This window comes from Eublepharis macularius, chromosome 7, assembly GCF_028583425.1.
Source record: "Eublepharis macularius isolate TG4126 chromosome 7, MPM_Emac_v1.0, whole genome shotgun sequence".
Classification (NCBI taxonomy): domain Eukaryota; kingdom Metazoa; phylum Chordata; class Lepidosauria; order Squamata; family Eublepharidae; genus Eublepharis; species Eublepharis macularius.
Window position 1 is genome coordinate 58,128,217 of NC_072796.1, and position 21,961 is coordinate 58,150,177.

A 21,961-nucleotide genomic window follows, 5' to 3' on the forward strand; every position below is an offset into this window, starting at 1 on the left:
TTTCCATGATCTTGAGATAACTGAAGGTTCTCATAGATTGGAACAAACCCCTTTTCATGTGTTTTCTTGTTTCTTGATTTAGTGCATATTTTCAAATGTAGGCCAGTTTCTTCTACATTCTGCAGAAGATGAAGCAGGCAGGAGCGTCTGAGATTTGTATATGGCTACAGATTACAGGAATTAGCTAATACATAATAGTGTGAATAGTCTTAGTTATTAGAAAGTATTTTAAAGGAGTAAGGGGAAGCAGTAACTATCTCCTCAGAAGCTGTATGGTTAAATCAATCTTTAATGATTAAATCAATCTCTGCTTTTCTATATGATTTTGCAGGCAGGAGCTAAGCAACCAGAGCACGCAATTCATTCTTGATTATGTGATATACTATTGCTCCCTGCTTGTGTTATCCAGATGCTTTCTTTCCTGCAGTATTTTGATTGGTGGCTTGCTGAGGTAGGGAGGCATCAGTATAAAACAAAGAGGAATTTTTCTAAAAGAATATAAACTGCTGGCCTGCACACAGTGTATAAATTGCAAGATTAAATTAATACATTCATTGGTATTACTGCTAATTTGTTACATGCAAGGCGTTCTTATAGGGTCTCCAAATATCTCTTTTCATAACTTCTTTTGCATTGGAAAATTTCTTGCATTTCTTGCTGTGAGTAGACAGGCAAAATATTGGGAATTGCTGTTGTTTGAACTGTACAGCATAGCTTAATAGAACTATCACATGCAGATATTTAACATTCATTGGACAATCAAAATATATTCCATTAAAATCATATTAAGATTGGATTTAATTCACTTCTGTAGGCATTTTCTTCTTGGGAGTGGATGAGGAGGAAAACCAATTATGACAATAGCTACAGACAAACTATTGATCATAGGTACCAGGTTGTTAAGTTATTATATTTGAGTTATCTCCCTGTCAAAACACTAATGCCCATAATCAGGTCAGAGTGATCAGTTTTTCAGCAAGACTGTGGTGAATCTATAGTTACATCCAGTTTAAATTGGGAGTGAAAATCTATAGCACTTTAGATATGACTCAAGCTTTGCAATGATGGGCAAAAGAGAGTTCATTTGATTTCTCTCTGGTTTGGTAACAGTTCAGGTTGTAATTGACCTCCCTCTCTGCTAAGTTATACCCCAGTTTTGAAATTAATTCATATTAATTTCAAAGCTCCCAGAAGGTGTGCATAAGACCTTAGTTTCACCCATAGCTTAGTTTCACCCATAGCTCAAATACGTCCATTGACTGACTCCTATAAATGCCAATGAGGCAACCTGCTTTTCTCATTATTTCCACAGAGGCCTTTTTAAAAGTGAATTTAAAGAAATCTCAGGGTTTACAGCCAGTGAACTTAGGATGAGAGAGACAGCTATCATCAAAGTCACATTTTATGCTTTTCATGACTTTTATTTGAGGAGCTTTCAGAAATGGTTTCTTGACTTAAGGAGACTTAGGGGTTTTATGTACAGGGTTTTTAGTCAGTTCTGGCCCCATAATACTTCACTTTATCCTGTGATTTCCACACAGAATTTTTGCCTTCAGTTTTTTCTTCTTTGGGGAGTGGGGGGTTCCACTAGGTTTTTTTCCAGTTCTTTGAGATGACTTTTACTCCTATCTTTTTCTGGAAGCTTATTTTGAGTTGATTCTCTCCCCCGCCCCCAATCAGGCATAATGTTCTTTTGGTTTTGTTTGTCCTGTCCACTCTTACCCACCTCCAACCCAGTTTTTGATGACTGGGCATTTGTCAATATCGAACCACTCCTCCCCTCTTTGTCTTCTTTCCTCTCCTCTCCTGGTTTCAGTTTTCATCTTTAAAAAAAATCATCACTTTCATATTGCTAGATCGATAATACTGTTGTAATAATAGATGCAGCAGGTTCTTGGAATTCTCAGCTTTAAAAAAAAAATAGTCTCTAGCCCTTTCCATTGTGGAGATATGCATTTTCCCATATAGAGCTAGAGACAACAAAACAAATACCACAGAAAAATAATAATACCATCTGTAATGATTTTAAGTAAATGTGTGTATGTATCTTTAAATGCTTGGTGTAGTATAGATGAAGAGTGGGGGTGAAAGAGAGGGATGAGTGAGTGATATGATTGGTTGATGACTGAGAGTGTGGGCGGAGTGAATGCAGTTTTAGACTAAGAGTGGAGAAAAAAGAGTCAGTCAGGGCAAGAGAGGCAAGCTGTGTGCAGCCTGAGTATTTTAAAGCTGTTCTGAGAGAAATATTTAGCCAGGAGAAAGCAGGCAAGTTGTGTGCAGCCTGAGCATGTTTATGTTGTCTGAGAGCAATATAACCTGTGTGGAAGCCTGAACTGTGTGTTTGTGAAAAAACATTCAATCAGGAGAAAGCAGGCAAAAAAAAAAAGGAGAAAGCAGGCAAACTGTGTGCGCGCCTGAGAAAAGGTCTTACTTGTAATTTAGAGAGAAATTTATATCAAAAGTAGGCAAACTGTGTGTGAAGCCTGAGAGAGGATCTACGTGACTGGGTTTAAGTAAAGTAACTTTAAGAATTGAGAACTACCCTTTTGAAACCATCAAGTTTTAGAAATAATATGAAACCGATACACTTCTTATAAAAATAAAAGTTTACTTTGGTTTTTTTTATATCCCAGAGTATCTGTCATTCCTATAACCCGTTCCTTTCCTCAGGGTCACGCAGTACCATGAAAAAGCCTGACCCTTGGGCATGTTACTAAAAGGAGAAATTTAAGTTATTCTGGAATTTAATTCCTGGTGGCAGCAATCTACCAAGAGGGGCAAGAATAAAAGGCTTAAAGACCAAATCTACCCATGAGAAAGAAAGGAGTCATAATAACACCATCATATTATGTAATTGTTACCAAACAAAAGAGAAAAAGACAAAGAAGAGGGAGGGGGGAACGTCCATCCAAGTGGCTAAAAGTTAACAAAGTCATTAAATTCATTTCTGAATGGTAACATCCTCTAATATAATTATTCAATATCTTAATCAATTTTTCAAATAAGAGCTTCCATGCAATTAAAGAACATTTCTAAAAGAGCTATATTCTCAAAATTTCATTAAACAAACTATGAAAGCTATTCCAAATTATCTCGAAAATATCTTTTTTCTCCCCTGAATTAATCTAATCTTGTTTGTTCATTTTTCAAGTGCTGCTATATTTCTTAATTTAGCGCACGACCTATCCAAAGAAATCTCGTTAGCATTTTTCCAGCACTGACCAATGAGTATCTTAGCTGCAACTAAAAGAAAATTACTGTGTCTTTTGTTTACATTGGGAGTTTTCATCGGCAAATAAATTGAGCAGAGCTAATTCAACAGTAGGTTTTATTTGTTCCCAGGTTATTTTAACAATTTCTGTAAATACTGATTTCTAAAAATTTGCTATAACTGGACAGGACCGCCATATATGTAGAAACGTGCCTAATTCACCAGAACCTCTCCAGCACTTTTCCTCTTCTGCATGCACTCATTTGGACGCCAGAAAAAGCATGGTGCTCAGGACTCCATCCTCACAGAGATCAGTTTGTTCTGCTGGTGCTGGCCTTTGGTTTGAACTGTGGGCAGGGCTTAGAGACTGGTGGCAGAGCTGCTCTCTGTTTTGACTTTCCCATGCAAAGACAGGCAGTATGTTCATTTTTTCTATTTTAAAAAATTCAGCCCTTACATCAATATATGGAGACAAGCATCCACAAAAAATAAAAAGAGTGGTTGTTGTGACATTACTGGTGATGCCACCGATGACAACAGCATCCTTGCTTGAAAATCCTGATTATTCAAGGCACATGAGAAGAAAATAAACTGACTCTACAACTGTAAAAGTGCAGAGGGAAGGCAGCTGTGTGGAAGAAGTAGGGTTGCCAGGTCCCTCATGTCCCACGGTGGCAGACTGGGATCCTGGCACACACCATCCCTTGTTTTCTTTTCTCAACTAATCTTGTGCACGCTTTGCCTGTGCCTCAGCATGCATGATGATGTCACTCATGGAAGTGATGTCATCATCACGCAGGTGTGTGATGATGGCACTTCCGGGACTGGCATCCCCGCGCACGGGAGAAAGGGTGCTTGTGTCCCCTTTGTCCTGGCTGCCACCGCTGCAGCTTGAAAGCAGCCTGCAGCGGTGAGAGCAAGCAGCGGTGGCAATGGGAGACGCTGGCAACAGCGAGCCGCTTTTGCTACCACCACCTCCGCCGCTGCCACCGCTGCTTGCTCTCACTGCTGCAAGCCACTTTCGTCAGCACTGCAGCTCCCACACCACGAGAGCAAGTGGCAGCGGCATATGCAGGTGATGCTGGCAGCAGCGGCAGCATTGAAAGCGGCTTGCTTTCACTGCTGCCATTGCCTGCTCTCATGGTGCAGGAGCGTGCCTGCCACCCAGGGGTGTGCCGCGCCTCCTGAGGAGGGGGCACCCCAGGGAGCACACCCTCCCATCAGGTGGGTAAGTGGGAGTGGGCTGGGAAGGGTGGGATCGGGGGATCCCCCGCCCCAGGCAGGGGGATGACAACCCTAGGAAGAAGTGTGCCCTCATTGATCCCAATTCTTTGGAATCAATTGCTAAAAACATCAGGAATAAGCTGAGTGTGAGGGAAAGGCCTTGATAAAGTTTGAAGATAGTCTTTGCATGTCCTTTCTGACTGTATGATTGAGTTTAGTTCACACATGATTCTTGTATTTGAGATTCCTCACCCATGTTTATTTTACAAAAAAAAGAGAATTTTTTTTCTTCTAAGCTTGCCATAATTTATCCCATATGTTTTTAATAAAAACATTACTGTGTTTCATAAAGAACTTTACAGCTACAGCATTGCATTAATATTGGATCAAAGAAATTTCCCAATAAGACCAAAATATATGAAGAATGACTGTTTGGGAGAAGCCATACAGATATCTAACTGAGCATCAATTTGCCAACTTCAATCTGGAAGTATGGAAATAACTAGACATGCTCAGTTTGACATTACCATGCTTTGCTATTAAAGATAGGTAGCATTGCACCTATGGAGAATGGGGTTGAGAGGAACCATCTAACGTCTCTGATGGGCTTATGATTTATTTATGTTCAAGTCAGCACACAAAAAATGATTTTTAAAGCTGAAAGAGCTCTTCAAAGAAATAGTACTTCAGTTTGAAGTGGAAAAAATGAACAAGGCTATTGAAAGCAATCTATAAAGATGCTAGGGATAATAAATATGTCTAGATGTGTTAGTTCAGCTAGACTATCAGAACAATAGTGCACCACTGCTTTCAGAAATTCTCATTGCCATTTTCTATATACAGTTTGTATATTATTATACACATTATAACCAAAATGAATTCAGTGCAACAAATTACAACTAAAATCCAACTAAAATCCACATTACAACTAAAATCCAAAGCCCCGAGCTAGTAGTTTTGGTGAACATAGAAGGGTACAGATTGATATTCCAAGATCCTTCTGAATGGAGATTTACTCATAATTTTCAAGGTAAGGCACAGAGAAGCACATCAGACGGTAACAAAGTTGGTCAGCTGTCTGCAGCAGTGAACTTTTGGTTATTGCCCCATTTGTTACATTTCCATGTACAAATGGGCAAATTCACCAACTGCAAAGAAATAAGAATCTACAAGTATCTCACATAGACTAATAGGGAAGGAAACCTTAAATACTTGCAAGTACTTGATTTAAAGAACAGTCTTTTAAAAGACAAACAATAGGGAGTCTAGGTACATATGACTACATAAACATCTATCAACACAGTCCTAAGCAGCTTTACACCCTTTAAAGTCCATCGAAGTCAGTGTAAGTCAATGTAAGTCTTCATGTGTCAGAGGCAGTGAAACAAAATCTTACAATTCCTGTGGTGGGGAGGATGGTGGAATAAAGATGGAGGTGTGAACTGCTCATTGGGGTCTATCATCTTGGGACATGGGCCAGATGAATTACTCCTTCCCATAAATATGACTTGAGGTGTCTGTGGGGCTTGTTTTACCACAAACGTACGCTGTAATAAAATTTTGCTAGCTTCTAAGGTGGCACAGAACTCCTGGTTATTTTTGCTGAAACAGACTATCATGGCTACCCGTAAACATAATTAGTTTTACAAGTGACCCCGCATTAGGGATACCCAACTGGGACAAGTAATGATAGCTAGTTGTCTTTTCCAATAAGACACATTTATTTTATCATGGGTCTGTGAGACTGGTGTTTAATCAACATGCTGTATTTGATTAGGCCTACAACAACAAGTTCCTTAACTTGCTGTCTTGTAGGAGTGCCTCTTTGCCCTCCCCCTGTAAACTAGTTGTACATTTGTAAATATAGTAAATATTACAGAAAGTGCCACAAGTATGATCTTCCACAAAGGGAACCATAGGGTTGCCAAAAGAAAACATCCGGAGGACGAGCCTGGCCGCCCAACAACCAGTCAAACACGAAAGATTAATGAGCAAAGACAGAACAGTGGCTGCCGTTTGACTTATTGAGAGGATTGTACTTGGTGTTTCATTGATGAGATGTGTTCCCGCCCCTGAGGAGGTATTTTGATGAAACAACAGGCAATACTGCTGGCCCTGGTTGTTGGGCGGCCGGGTTCGTCCTCCGGACGTTTGCTTCTGCAACACTCCTCACATCTGCTCAAGATCTGGAAGGACTATTACTGGCTTGACTACACAGAATAGCTCTTCACTTACCAGTTTACTCTTCTTTGTTTGACCTCCGTTAGAACCTATGTATTTGGTGGACTTTACTTACTTTTGTAGAACGGCTTAATTTGGGTGATTGTATGCTTTAATTCATGCTTTGACTATGCCTGGTGAATGTATGTTTTGATTTATACTTTGATTATGCTTGTTTGTTTTCCACTTTTCATGGTGTTTAAAACATTATAGTTTAGTGATTTAATACATTTGACTGGCAACTTCATTATATGTTTTCCCCTACATACAGTTTGTTCTGTTCTTAGCCTCCCAGGCAGCAGCGATCAGCTCCCCTGGAGAAAATGGCTGCTTTAAAGGGTAGACTCTATGGCATTATATTCTGCTGAGGTCCCTCTCCAAACCCCATCCTCTTCAGGCTCCGCCTCCCAAATCTCCAGGAATTTGCCAACCTGGAGCTGGCAACCCTAGAGAACCAGCACCCTGATCCAGTGCTTGTCACGAATCTTCCTACTAGATGATAGATGATTAACAGAAGCCACTCATTTCAACTATTTCGGTAGAAACGACAAAAATTCAGCAAGTGACAAAAACTCTGGTAGAGGAGATCTCCCTGTTGGACGTCCCCAGACTGGGTTGCTAAATGGAGAGAATTTTATGCTGTCACAGCAGTGTCTTCTTTATACACTGAAGCCGGCTCATTCAGAGAAGCCTGTTTTCCATGCAGATGACCCATTGCCAGAGGCATATAAACTGCCACCCCTTGTATCTTCACAGTCGGAAACTCAAAAGTGATAGATTTTGGTTTTCTGATAAAGTTCCAGTTAATCTGTTTAGTTCTACCTTCAAGCTAATGACCTTTAAAAATATACTGTATAAGATGTTCACGTTTGTCTTGTATGACCAGAATGTCTTGTGTCACTTGACTACTTTTCTCTTTTCATTTCAGCCTCAAGGGCTGTGGAAAACGGGTTATTTTGCTGTACGACTGATAATTTGTTGCTTCACTGTAATTAAGTTTTGGAAAAATATATTCCTCAAATAAACAAAAAAATAAAGTACCAAGTGTTCTTGTTGCAAGAGCCATTTAACAGTAGTCTCCGCTTATGTGTAGATCTTTTGTTTCTGGTTCTGGGAATGGCATATGGGCAATTCCTCTTTCCCATAGAGGTCAGATTCCATTATATATGACTGCCACATTACAAATTAACAAACAATGCCACTTGTGAGCATTCACTACTCTTCATTGTTCGTCATGCAAAAGATTTGCAATGATGCTATTTCAGCTCGCTGGGATGTTGTTGTTTTAGAACGAATAATGTCATGAGAGTGCAAAGAAGCACAGCAATATAACATACACAAAATAATAACAGTTTCCCAAGATCTTATCCTGTATATTGAAACCATAGAGAGAAAGTACTATAAGTGTTCTGTGCATATGCTATGTTACACAAATTCTGAAGACAGGGTCAAACCACACAAGACAAAATACACTTGAATTACATTTGAATTACACTCAAATACACTCGAATTACAAAATACACTCAAATTAGAGCTAAGCTACAAGTGACTTCTTTCACGTGGAGAACATTTGATTGTTTTCTCAAGTTTTCCTGGGAACTGAAGTCTGAGTGTCCTTCCCCTCTCTGTTAGAATCACTGCCTGAAGAGCCAGAGAAAGCCGGTGGCGGCAGCAGCTTTTGCAAATTGTTCCTCCAGTCACAAGCCTGCTGCTCTGGAGGAAGCCGCCGTGTCGGTGAAGCTCCCCGGGAGCAGGACGCCCAGGGAGAAAGTAGCAGCTACCCGCCCCCAAACAATCGTTGAGAGCCCTCTTGTCCAGCAGGCTTGTGACTGGAGGATGATTTGCAAAAGGGAAGAACATTTGGACTTCAGTTCCCAGGAAAACTTGTGAAAACAATCAAGTATTCTCCATGTGAAAAAAGTCACTTGTAGCTTACTCATGTAATTCGAGTGTATTTTGTCTTCGTTCTTGTGTGATTTGAAAGCTCATAGTCCATGGCAGCTTTGCTCATCTGAACAGGGTCTCATGCAGGTGCCAGCCTATACATGGGTGAAATCAACACCAGCTTGTACCCGGGCTTTCTCTGTGGTGGCCCCTACCCTATGAAATGGCCTGCCTGAGGGTCAGGAGAGCCCTCACACTCCTGGCTTTCTGCAAACAATGCAAAACCAAATTACTCAAAAAGGCTTTTTTCTCAGTTAAGAGGGTGGTATTGTAGGAAAGGGGTCCCAGATGTCTCGCTAATGGGAGCCATAGGAACCATAGATTTCACCATTAAATAGAAACCATAGATTTCACCATTATGTTACCTTACATATTATCTGTTGCTTCAGATATGTACTCCAATATACTACTTGTGCTTCATGTTGTTTAATGTTAGCCCTAGAATTGGTTGTGTTCTGTTTCAGCAATTCTTCAACCCCATATTGGATCCTTGCTAATACTATGTAAACTTGCATTCATTTACCCTATGACATTGTTTATGGAAATGTTCTTGACACTGTATGGAAATGCCTGCCCTTGTCCTTGCTACTGAGTGTACTGATTTCACACTATGTAATCTGCCTTGAGTCTCAGTGAGAAAAGTGGAATATAAATGACATAAATAAATAAATAAATAAAATAAAAATTATATGAGAGCTGTATATACAACAGACAATCCCTCCTGATACCTCCCAATCTAACCAGTAACAGTGATATGGTTGTGTGTGTGAAATGATCACAGGAAGGAAAGCTGTGTGTGTGATTTGGGCTGATCCATGTGTAGCACATTATTTCTCCATTCCAAAGGGGAAATCTAGTCACCAGCTCTAAATGTGTAAGCTCTTCAATAGCATTTGTATCTTAAATATTTATTATCAAGATTGATACAGTGATGCCATTCCAGCTGTGCTAAGCTTAAACACTGAACAAAAAAGGTTTTTTTAAAAAAAAATACAGAAGGAACTCCCTGTGGATGCCTTAGCAGGGCCGGATCTACATTTTTTGAGTGGGGGCAAAAGTAAAAAATGGCACCCCCTTATATTTTTCTTGATATATATGATCAATGTTTTTAATACAGATATATAATAAACAACTCTTTTAAATAACAGAATAAATTGTTTTGACTCCCTTTGCAGAAAGTCACTGGGGCAAGGCTGCTATGGGTAGGCACACTCCCGAATTGAAGTTGAACTCATCCCAGAGAGAGCCCACCCTGACAAAACTGAAGGACAGGAATACAATCCCCCCCAAAACCAAAGTGAAGGAAGGGGACAAACATCTAATCAGAGAATCACATGTATTCCTACCAAACCAGACGGAGGGAAGAGACACGGAGGGCTGGAACTTAGGCCAACAGAACCAGTGTCATTCACAGCAGCCAGTCACTGGGTTCAGCCAGTGGGGAAACACCACAGAACAGAACCAAGCAGTATCCAACCAGAAGCACAAGGCATTCCCTTGCTTCAGTCTGCTTCTGTTGGGTTACGTTGCAGCTGTCTGCCTTGCTTCAGTTTGGTTTGGGAGGAAAGGATGTGATTCTTTGATGTGGTATTGGTCTCCTTCCTTCACTTTGGTTGGGGGGGGGATTCCATTCCTGTGCTTCAGTTAGGTTCCGTTGGGCTTTCTCTGAGATGAGCTCAGCTCGCATCTGGGAATTTTCCCTGGCCTTGTCAGCCATGTCCCAATATGTTTCTGCAGTAGGAGTCAGCTTTGATGGTTTACCCTTAGCTTTAGGAGAGCCCACCCTTTACTTTGCTCATTCACACATGCAGATCCTTGTTGTCCCTCCAAGAGAGGAACAAGCTTATGCAAAGCAGCTTCTGGAAGTTTGCTCAGCTGCGGACTCACAGTATGCCCTTGGGCATATCAACATATCTCAATACGCTGAGCGGAAGTAGAGACCTACCCTGCAGGGTTATTGTGCAAATAAGAACTATTTCAAAAATAAATCAGCCAGAATGCTCCAGCTGGACTCTCTATACCTGGCATTATTTCTCCTTCAAAAAGCTGCTTCGTGGTAAGATGTATGTAGGATGGCTGCCCTACAACCCTGGTATTCCTTTTCACAGGAAGTCTGCCAAAACCCAAGAGTCTTCTAGCTGGGCTGATTGCCAATAATGAGGCATAATAGCAACCAGACTGAGAAACTTCCATGGAATAGAAGGATAGCTTATGTCAGTAGTGTGCTAGAACACACTGCTGACCACAAATGGTTAAGGCAGCAGACACTATCCTATTATCATCAACTTCTTCTGTCTCCTAGCTGACATTATCTTTTATAGCAGGGCTCAGATAATTTAGCAGCCAAGCATAACCTTAAGGTTATAAAAGAACAATAAAAACTAACTCTTCTGAGATGATTAGGGAGAAAGGATTGTGAGTTCTGTGGCCCCATAGTTCCAGCATTTTTGTTTGTTTGTTTGGAATTTGGCTCCCTGTGTCATGGGTATAGCTGAATCATCATCTGACTGGTTGCTGACAAAGACTGCATTACTTTAAGGCCACAGAGCAGTCAGCACCATGTGACTGTAATACTTTTAATAAAACGGTAGTTCACATTACTGACAAATACCGACAAAGGTACCTTTCAAGAGAGGTGCAGCAGTTTCAGTGGAACTTTCCAACAAATGATCTTTGACAGCTTACTCCAGTTGTTTGGCTGTGTTTTATAGTCAAGGAAAGAACTGTTAACAAACATTCAGCTCCTACTATCTATAAACCATATTAACTGAAGATGCTATTGCTGTAGTATACTTAAGATTGCTCATTGGCCATAGGAATCAAACCAGTATCTTTGAAGAGTAGAGTGTACTCCATCAGTATTCAACTACTGTACTAGTTTTCACAGTAAAGTATATTTTACTTTTTTGCCCGTATGGATAAATGCATTTGATTTTGGGTGTACAAAACCTTGTCAAGAGTTTTCTCTGTTGACACAAGGACAGGTAACAGGAAAGAAGTTAATTACTCTCAGCCACCTGCATCACATTCATGGCTCCCCCTAAGCTCCTGGTACTTAAGGCTTGGATATACAAAAGTATCGCTTCCAGGGGAGGGCAGGAAAAGAAGCACAGGGGAAGAAGCACAGGGTGGAGGGCAAAAAGAGGTAATAAATCCATTGGACACAAGGGGAATTAGGTCCAGTGTGGTCCATTCAGTGAGGCCATTTCACAGGAGCCATTTTGGCTGTTAATATTTGGATGGCTGCTGTTGCCACATATATGTAACAAAGGGTTGACAGCCCAGACAAAGATGTCAAGGTAATGGGAAGCTTTTAGACCCCTGTAACTTCTAAGCTGAAACAGCCTACCTTAGAATACGGCCACTTAGGGCATGTATATAGCTGAGGGACAGAGGATTCTGTGTGCGCACCATTTCTTTGTATTCCATGGTTGAGCCATTGCTGTGCAGAGTATGTGTATGGATCTTTGTTTTTTTCAATAAATCATTTTCTATTTTAAATGCTAGTAGTTCTCCATACCACATAAACCTCCACCATTTGGGCATGCTATCTTAACAGGTGGCAGTACAGAGAGGTGGATGGTTGCTAGATGGCTATTTCCCCAGGAGCATGCAAATACGATAAACTATCCTTGTGGTAACCAATAGTTGGGTAACAGGAGATGCTTTAAATGGCATTGTGGATGGAGTGCTAGGGGTGCTGACTTTCTTAGCAGGTAATACTCAAACTGACCAGCTGGCAGCAGCAGAAATGCCAGAAAGGAAAACCTTCTCTGGGAGTCAGGCAGGTTCAGGAAAGCGTTGTGTTGCTAGATGGAAACTTGGGATGACCAGCGAGTACCTAGACACTTTGGAAGACCAAAATGAAACGTGGCTTGTAGGTCAGCAGGGTCGTTCCACAACAGCCCTTTAAAAATAAAACAGGCAGGACAACACTATTTTTTAAGGCTCATCTACAGGCAAGCTTCCTATACTCTCTCACTTCCATGATATTTCAGAAGTCCCATCAAAGCAAGGCAACATGGCACATGGGAGCTCTTCACCAATAATGCAGTGCATGGGAGAAGATTATGGCTGTTTCCACACATACTGGCATAGTGCTAAACTCTCACGATAAGGGCATCTTCCTGGTGCAATTTCTGATGTCAACGTGCCACGATCCCATTTTCATGGCACGATGTCAGAAATTACGCCAGGAAGACGCCCTCATTGCGCTACGCTGGTACGTGTGGAAACGGTTTATGATGGCCTCACAGTTAACCCTATCTACTGCACAAATGACCAGGAAACCAGCAGGGGGCAAACAAACCATTAGCACCATGTGATCAACTTCCCATCCTAGCTCTGTGATTCTGCATTCCAATGAATCAAGACACTGGGCTGGCTATAGAAATTCCTTTGAGACACTGAGCTTACTTAATTGCAACCCTTGCACTTTTTCTTGCTATAGCTATTTTTTATTCAGAGACTTAAATAAAAAAAAAAACTATTTCATTTATATTGTCCATGGCCCAGAGAGTGACTTATAGTGTGGCATAGGCTTGTGTTTTTAGCTGAAAGGGACTTTCAGTTGTTCCCCATCTAGCACCTCCTCCTCACACTGCAAACTGCTGTTGAAGTTCCACTCAGTTTCAGAAGCCCTTTGCTACATCGTTTATATTGGAGAAAAGCTGCTGTTCAGGAAACAAATGTTCGGTCCCCTCTCACTCCTGATGTATATGCACATTGCTAGGGATCTTGGCTGCTATTTTTAGAAAACCAAACAGGACAGGGTAAGTTAAAATAGCGTATAGCCCATTCCTAGCTCATCTAAATGAAGGTAAATAGAAAAAAGAGGGATGAAGTGGGGGGAAAATACACCAGGGCAAGACAGACAGGAACAACAAAGCATTTGCCTATGTTGCAATATTTGTGCGTAAATTTAGAAATTATTTTGTATTGCATCTCTTAGCGTTATTATTTTTTACTTTAACTGGACCAGTGTTCATTCCCAATAGTCTTAATAACTTTTTAAAGTATTGAACTTTATTTTGGTGTTTTCATGTAAAAGTGTCTTGCTTGACCTGGATTTGTAAAGTCAATTTAAAAACCTGCATTGTCAGAATACTCATTAAAATGCCCTTCTACTATTTTTCCTGCATAAACAAGGTGAGACTCAAAGGCTATTTAAGTCTAATGTGTGCAAATACTCTCAGTACATGTTTAGCAGAAAGCTGCTGCTGAAAACTGCATACAATATACTCATACTGAGGAGACCAAGAATAAAGAAAAATATAACAAATGTGTTAGCATTTTCTCAGAATTCTGGTCATGTAACATTATACCAGACCACAGTGTTGTTCCAGATCTGCATCCTACTTCCGGAGGATCAGCAGCAGCTGCCTCTAGCAAGAACCAGATGTTTCAGTCTGCTGTGCCCTGTAAAATGAACCCTTGAGGCCTAACTGAGCAAATTTACCTAGCCGATCACATAGTTTTATCTGCTCTGTTCTTCTATGGAAAAAGGCCAACATAACTAGCAGACGTTGACACAAATTAAAATTCCTCTAGCAGTTCAATGTAGACAATCACCAAAGTCTAGGACTGTCTTTTACCTTCAATATTGGAAGTGGGGGCGGGTGGGCAGTATTTTCTTCCAGCCAACATTTCTGTACTGATGTATATAATCTACAGAAAGCATTTAAAAATGCAATAATCAGCAAACAGAAAAACCTTTTTTATAAACACAAGATAAAACATTTATTTTACAGCAGTGTAACATCCAACTTGCTAAAGTTCAGTTGAAAAGTTTTATGTCATTTGGATTAAGTCCAGGTTCTCAGAAAACTAGTTTTGCTATTAGTTATTTGACCCTATTGTCATACAGCTCTTTTAACCATGTACTGCTTAGTACCGAGATGCTGAATTCTTCATGCAGTGATGACGCTCTGAGTGGGCAAAATGGTTCCTTAATTTACTGACATAATCCTTAAATTCTTATCATTTGCTGCTGAGTCATTTGCTTCAGTTTTGTTGTAACTGGTTTTCAAGGACAGTGGAGCTGCAGACTGTGTATATATCATGACCCAATTCAGATGCCAACACTGCTTGATTAGACATATCATTGATCGATAATCAGAGATAAATCTTTCCTATTACATGCTCAGTAAGAGAAGCAGCAGCTAGCATATAATAAAAGATTTTGAGAAACTAAAGAAATTTATTAGACCAACAAGTTTAACAAAGAAATCCTGTATCATTGCAACAGAGGACAGTATATTTTGGTGTCAAAAATGTATGAGTGATCAGCAGTCTGCATACAAATGTAAATATGCTTGCAGATACCAAAGTTTCAAACAGAACTGAACAAGTGGGGACCCACAAGGGGCATCTCATTTTCCTGCCCACCACATCCTCTTTCCCTTCCCTGACCCCTGTAGCCTCTCCTCCTTTTCTTGCTTTCTTCTCTCCTTCCCATCCACCTTTGTTTGCCCCCTTGGCTTCACCTCCCGCTGCTGGCAACCTCTCCCCTATGGCTCAGTTGTGTGGTGCTGGCTGAGCCAGAACCAAGTTAAATGGTGGAGAACCTATGAGGACTTGTTGGGGGTACTTCATTTTTCTTTGTATCCCCTTCCCTACACTATTTCCTCTTTCCCTAGTCCTGGCAGCCTCATATGCTTACCTTTCCTTATGCTCTTCTTCAAACACACCAAATAACTTACCTTTTACCTGCCCCTCATCCTCACCTGTACTTATTTAGTTCATTTGTATGCTGCTTTTCTCCATAATGGAACCTCAACACAGCTTACATCTTCCTTCTTGCTTCCATATTATCCTCACAACAACCGTGAGAGGTAGGCTAGGCTGAGACTGGATCAAAGTCACCCAGAGCCTACTCTGAACCTATAACTACATTACACTGGCTTTTTGGGGGGAGAGGGTACTGCTGTTGAGAAGTAGTAAGCAGCCAGGCCTGGGTCAGTCATGCAAGTTATGCGGTATCAAGTTGCCTGGTGGCTGCTTCTGGGCCTGGCCTAATGAGTCCTCCATCAAAGGCCAAAACAGTCCAGGAAAGGGCCCTACCTCCCTACCTGTTACTGACAGATGAAGCCTTGAATACTGGCTAAATTGTTTTTTTTTAATTTTTATTTTTTTATTACCTACATTAACAATACAGAGGGAAAGAAGGGGGGCAGGGGAAGGAAAGAAAAAAAAACAGCAACATATAACAACACTACACAACAAATAATGCTTTCCCTTCATACTGCCATTATTAAGAAATTAAAACTTTGTAAGATATTGATGGAGTGGTTGACCTTGCAAAATACAGATTACAATCCAAATTAAGTCTTCCTCCCCCCCCCTGGGCCTCGGACGCAGTTCTCTCTGAGCAGCTGCAACCGCAGTGCTCGTCCCCCCCCCTTCAGACGTCAAATCCTTTTCTTCTTGCTTGGTGTCTTGCTGAAATTCTTGGTTTTTGTCCTCAAAATCCCTTAGTTGATCTTCTGATGTTATCTTGTAAGCTTGATCTTTGTAACTAAACCAGATACCTTCCGGAAATAGCCATTTATACTTTATTCCACGTTCCCTCAGAAGAGCTGCAAACCTTTTATACTTAAATCTCCTTTTCCGAACTAAGAATGGAACGTCCTTCAGTATCTTAACTTTATTACCCAGAAAGTCCAGATCCGCATTGTATGAGTTGTATAGGATAGTGTCTCGGATCCTTAGATGAAAAATCGATGATGATCTCGCGAGGCAGCTGACGCTTCGTTGCATATTTTGAAGAAGCCCGACGGACTTCCAAAATGGCGCTTTTTACCTCTTCTTTAGTTGCCCTCGCGGGTGTCGCCAATAGTTCCGAGGCCAGATCCCTTAAATCCTCATTTTCCTCCTCTTTCACGTTCTGGAGGCGCAAAATTGTCTGTGTTCGTTCCACTTGTAGCCCGATCAGCTGGTTCTCCACCAGCTTTAACTCTGTTCGTTGCCCTCACGAGTGACGCATTTTCCCGAGCAGACTTCTCTGCCCCCCCCGCTACTTCCTTAATGGTTTTGACTTCGCTCTCAATTAAGCCCACCCTTTGATCTGTTTCATTCAGCTTGTCAACAAAGGGCTTTATGGCTTCGATAACTGACCTCTTCACCAAGTCCTCTAGCGACTCTCCTTTCCCCTGCAGGGCAGCCGAGATTGACTTGCCCAAAGCGGGACTCTGCTTTTTCGCTGCCATTTTAGGGGGGGGGGAACCGCCGACCAAATTCTGAAACTCAGCGAGGGGGAAGAACGAGCCTTCTTAGCTTCAGATCCCACCACTCCTTCGCGTGCGCTTGTAATAACAGAAGGGATTCGCTTACTTACAGGCTTCCGCCTAGTTCTGCTCTTTGCCGTTTTCCATGGCCCGGCAGCACTCGAGGTGCCGCGCACGTCTGCTGGCCTCCATAGGAACAAACGGGCAATTTACCCCCTGCATCGATTTCAGGGGGCTCTTCCCGCCGCCTTCCGGACCCTGCCTCCCTCACTGGGAGTCCTGGGGGCTAATCTTCGCAGATCAGCCGCCCGGTCAGGCTGCTCGGGCGCTTCCTCCCGGACCTGCGGAGAGGAGTGTCCGACATGGCCGAGAAAACGAAACCGAATCCAATACTGGCTAAATTGTTATGGTTCCCTAGCAACAGCAGCTGGGAACATCTGGTTAAAGCTACAGGCATTCCTTATGTCATTTTAATTTAGGTTTTTTTACTCTCCCCATGTTTTTTTGAGGGTTTTTTAAGATTTCAGATTTTTATGCACACCTGGGGCATTTTTCAGGTGTATAGGAAGATCTGTCTTGTCCATTCATGGCTCCAATATCCAGATTTAAGTATCCTCAGATCAGGGCCACTCAGCTATCGGTATATAAGAAAACAGTTCCTGCACTGTGTGCTTGCTCAGACGTTCACTGTATATTGTGGTTAGGAATGCAACTTTAGGGAAGACATTAAGAAATAAAACCTGCAATAAATGGAAATGATACTACACTGCTAAGGAAACCAACACAAAGAAGGTTAGCAAGCAGAAAAGAAAATTATGAAATACAAAGAGGCAGGTGTAATTCAGTTTTAGAAAGAATCTAAAAGAAAATAGAAATTTTACTTAATTGTACAAACAGGGGGAAATGCTACCAGCATTAGGTAATGCCGCTAAAGAGAGGAAGGGGAGAGGGGGAGGGAGAGATAGAGGGAGGGAGAAGGGGCATTATATACATTATAAGGTTAAAGACTATGGGTAAGATCCAGCCAAAGTTTATGCTTAAATATGGTTACATTTTCTTATTGAAATAAACAAGAGATTAACTGTTCCTGCACCAAGCTCCATGTGGGTATGATCTAAATACCTCATTATTATTGTGCTTCTTTTTTAGCAGGATACTGACCCAAACCATGGTAATGACCCAGATAGAGCCCAGAGAGCCTCTTGGTTTACTAAATGGACAACTAAAAGACAAGGAATGTGCTAGACTGAGAGTGGAGGAAGACTCAGGACAATGCCAGTAAGACATGGGCTACAGCTCATTTTAAAGCATGCTTCATGGCGGCAATGGCAGCAAAGAAAAAATACTTTCCCGCCATCATTGTTTCTCAGCAGTATAGGCCAGGAAGAGGTGGACTGCTTGGTAGTCTTCTGTGACCATTTTGCTCAACACTTTGCAGATAAAATATCTCTCTTCTGTACCAACTTCGACTTTACACTGGTAGTGACAGGGTTAGATGGTGCCAGAATGCCAACTCGTCCAATTGTTTTGGGATAATTTTCAGTTTAGTCAGTCAGATGATAAAACAGCAGCAGTAGCAGCACCATGCTTATATACTGTCCTTCTGGACAGATTAGTACCACACTCAGAGCCGTGAACAAAATCAGTTTTATCATTATCCCCACAATATAGCTGGGGGGCTGGGGCTGAGAGGAGTGGCCTACTCAAGGCCACCTGCAGAGTTCATGGCAGTGATGGGAATCTAACTAGGAGAGTGCTGGCTCAGAGCCCAACCGCATCTTCTATACTACAGCAGCTCTGGACAGGATCCCTGTATGGCCTAGTTATATGACCCTTGCTCTTTCTGGCTATTTAAATCTGCCAGAGGGGGCTGGCTTACTGCATCCAAGAGGTAGTTAATGCCTCTCTGAGAGGATGGTATCTCCAGTCTTGAAACTGAAACTCTGCTAAAGAGTCCCCTGGATCCAGATTTCAGTAACTACTGACCAATCACAAACGTTCCATTCTGGAGCATGGTGTTTGAAGGGGGGGGGGTAGCTGGACATTCATTCCTGGATGAAACAGATTGTTTGGATCTTTTCCAATCTGTTTGCAGGCCTGCTTATGGAACTGAAATAGACTTGGTCACCCTTGAGGATGACCTGTGCTGAGATGGACAGGAGTGCAACTCTGTTGATTCCTGCATCTCTCTGCAGCTTTCGATACCATCTATCATGGTATCCTTCTGGAACACCTTTTCAGGATGGGATTGGGAGGCATCATCTTCTGGAGATTCTGGTCACACTTGGAAGAGCAGTTTTCTGAAGGTGATGCTGAAGGACTGCTGCTCAGCCTCTTACTGTTTGGCCTGTGAGGTCCCACAATGCTCCATCTTGTCTCCTATGCTTTTCAATATTTACATGAAAAAGCTTGGTGAGGTCATTCACAGATTTCAACTGGGTTGTCAGCAATATGCAGATGACACTCACCTCTAACTAGTCTTCTGGCTAATTCCAGTGAGACTGTAGAACCCCTGAACTGTTACCTGAAGGCAGTTTTGCAGTAGATTCAAGCTCCTTCTGCTTAGCCCCCAAGACACTGAGGAATTCTCACCTCAGAAGGAGGGGATAAGGAGCCACCATCCAAGCAAGTCCTATACTATCATCAGAGGCAGGGGTTGTTTTTTTTTGTTGGTATTTTTATTATTGTTGTTTTTACATTGTATTCTATGGCTAATAACCATTTTATTTAAATAAATCATTATAAAAAAAATTAACCTTAATCTCAACAAGATTAAAGTGCTACTGCTGATCAGAGCTAACCTGGGATATAACATGTCATCCATTCTGATGGGGTCGCACTTCCCTTGAAGGAACAGGTTCATAGTTTGTGGGTGCTGTTACTCAGGCCCACTACAGGATAAGCAGGTGGCAGCTGTAGCCAGAAGTCCCTTTTACCAGCTTTGACTGCATAGTGGAGTGCAGCCTTTCCTGGACAGAAAAGATCTGGCCACCGTGGTATATCCCCTGGTTCCATCCAGATAGGTTTACTGTGCGCGCTCTACATGGGGTAGTCCCTAGAGTGTTCAGGAGCTTCCACTGGGGCAGACGGCAGAATGCCACAGCAAGGATATTGACTGTTGCAGATTGCAGGGACCGCATTACTCCAATCTTGTTCCATCTACACTGGCCCCCAATCCCAATCCAGGCACAGTCCTTTGGGGTCCCCTGCTTGTTTATACCAGAACTGTAGTATGTATTTTCACTAAATCAGAAACACACACTACAAAAATGTTCGTAACTATCCTGATTATAACAATATTATAAATATGCTATTTGAAGCATTTTTCCTAATGAAACTGGATCATTAAAATAACTGTAAACTATTACTATTTTACTTGCCAAATTTAAGCAGGGAAATACATCTCCTGATCTTATTTATCCCAAACCAAATGAGTTTGCTTCACCAGCATACAGAATGAAACACATACACACACAAATATATGTACATAGCTGTGCATGCCTTAGTTACACCTTTAAAATTCTTTGATGAAATAGAAGACTCCGCAACCACAATCTCTCCTTTCCCCTCACCCTACCACTCCTCTGCCTTCTGTGTGGCACATCTGGAGACTTGTGTGCTGCCATGTGCAGTAAAAGATGAAATGATCAGAGGAAAAAAACAGAAGTTGTCAATTCTCCCCTTTCATCAAGGAACTGAAAGATATACTGTCAAAACATGCCAGTCAATCAAGAAGGCAAGCTATACAATATTACCTACTAATGAAGCTGACATTTGTTTCTTGTGGACTTCAACTTGTAGAATTAAAGAGATTCATATAAATGGCATCCATATCACAAACAGGAAAAATACACATTTGCATTATTATACAGTAGCAGTGCAATTATTCTTTATTCTTCAGATACATTTGGTAGTAGAATATCATGCTTTCTCAATTTTTGCCTTAATAATGTTAGATATTTCAGGTAAGCATTAATCAATATTACAAATTATTCCAAACCAGATTATTTTTAAGGATGTACACAGAAGTTTTTGTTTTGTTAGGATTCTTTATACATGGACTATATCCAATTATCCTGTTACTCTGTCTGGTACTTTTCACAAGCATAAAAATCTTTCTGCTAGTGTAAGGGGCCCATTATGACAGCAAACAACTCCTTCCACCACAGAAAAGCCATGCCATCAATGCAGCAGAGTCACTGGATACAACCTACCGTGTCCCACATTCAGGGTTGTTACTGCATTTGGGTGACATTAAATGCATCATGCCGCAAAATACATCACATGAGGGAGCAAGCATTTTTTCCCTTCACCTGATTTTTTGTTAAAATAGATATATCTTTCCCCATCCTTTTTTAACATGTGAGTGGAGTGATTTGTGCATAATCAGGGTCCCCCAGAGCTGCTTTTACACAAGGTTTGGTCTTCCTGTGTGTAATTCAGGGGAAGATGGAAATCTAACAGCTTATCCTCTGAAAAGCAAGTGGGCTGCCTAGTGAAGGGCAGGATGACATAATTCTCGAGAGCCAGTTTGGTGTAGTGGTTAAGAGCACGGGACTCTAATCTGGAGAGCCGGGTTTGATTCCCCACTCCTCCACAAAGCCAGCTGGGTGACCTTGGGCGAGTCACAGTTCTCTTGAGCTCTCTTAGCCCCACCCACCTCACAGGGTGATTGTTGTGGGGTAATAATAACACTTTGTAAACCGCTCTGAGTGGGCATTAAGTTGTCCTGAAGGGCGGTATATAAATCGAATGTTATTATTATGTTATTATTAATATAGTACAACAAAATTGGCCTCTGACTCTACCTGTTCTGAGTGGTAAGGCTACTCTTCCTGCTTTACTGCAAATGCAAGCAATGCCTTTTCCAGGCACATGGCCACCCTATGTGGCAAATCTGAACTCAGGTCTCCCAGATCATAGCCCAACTTTAACCACTACCCAACCTGGCTTTGATTTGGGATTTTGTTTTGGACCTACATTGTTACCTGAAACCTCAGTCTTAGGATTTGGAAATTGTTCAATTTGGAAATGAATTGTTCTACTGCTGTTCTCCCCCTCTGTCTTTCTCCACACCACATGCCTCTCTATACTGCTGTGCCCCCCAACTTTTCCCTCTCTGCACCTCCACAGTTCT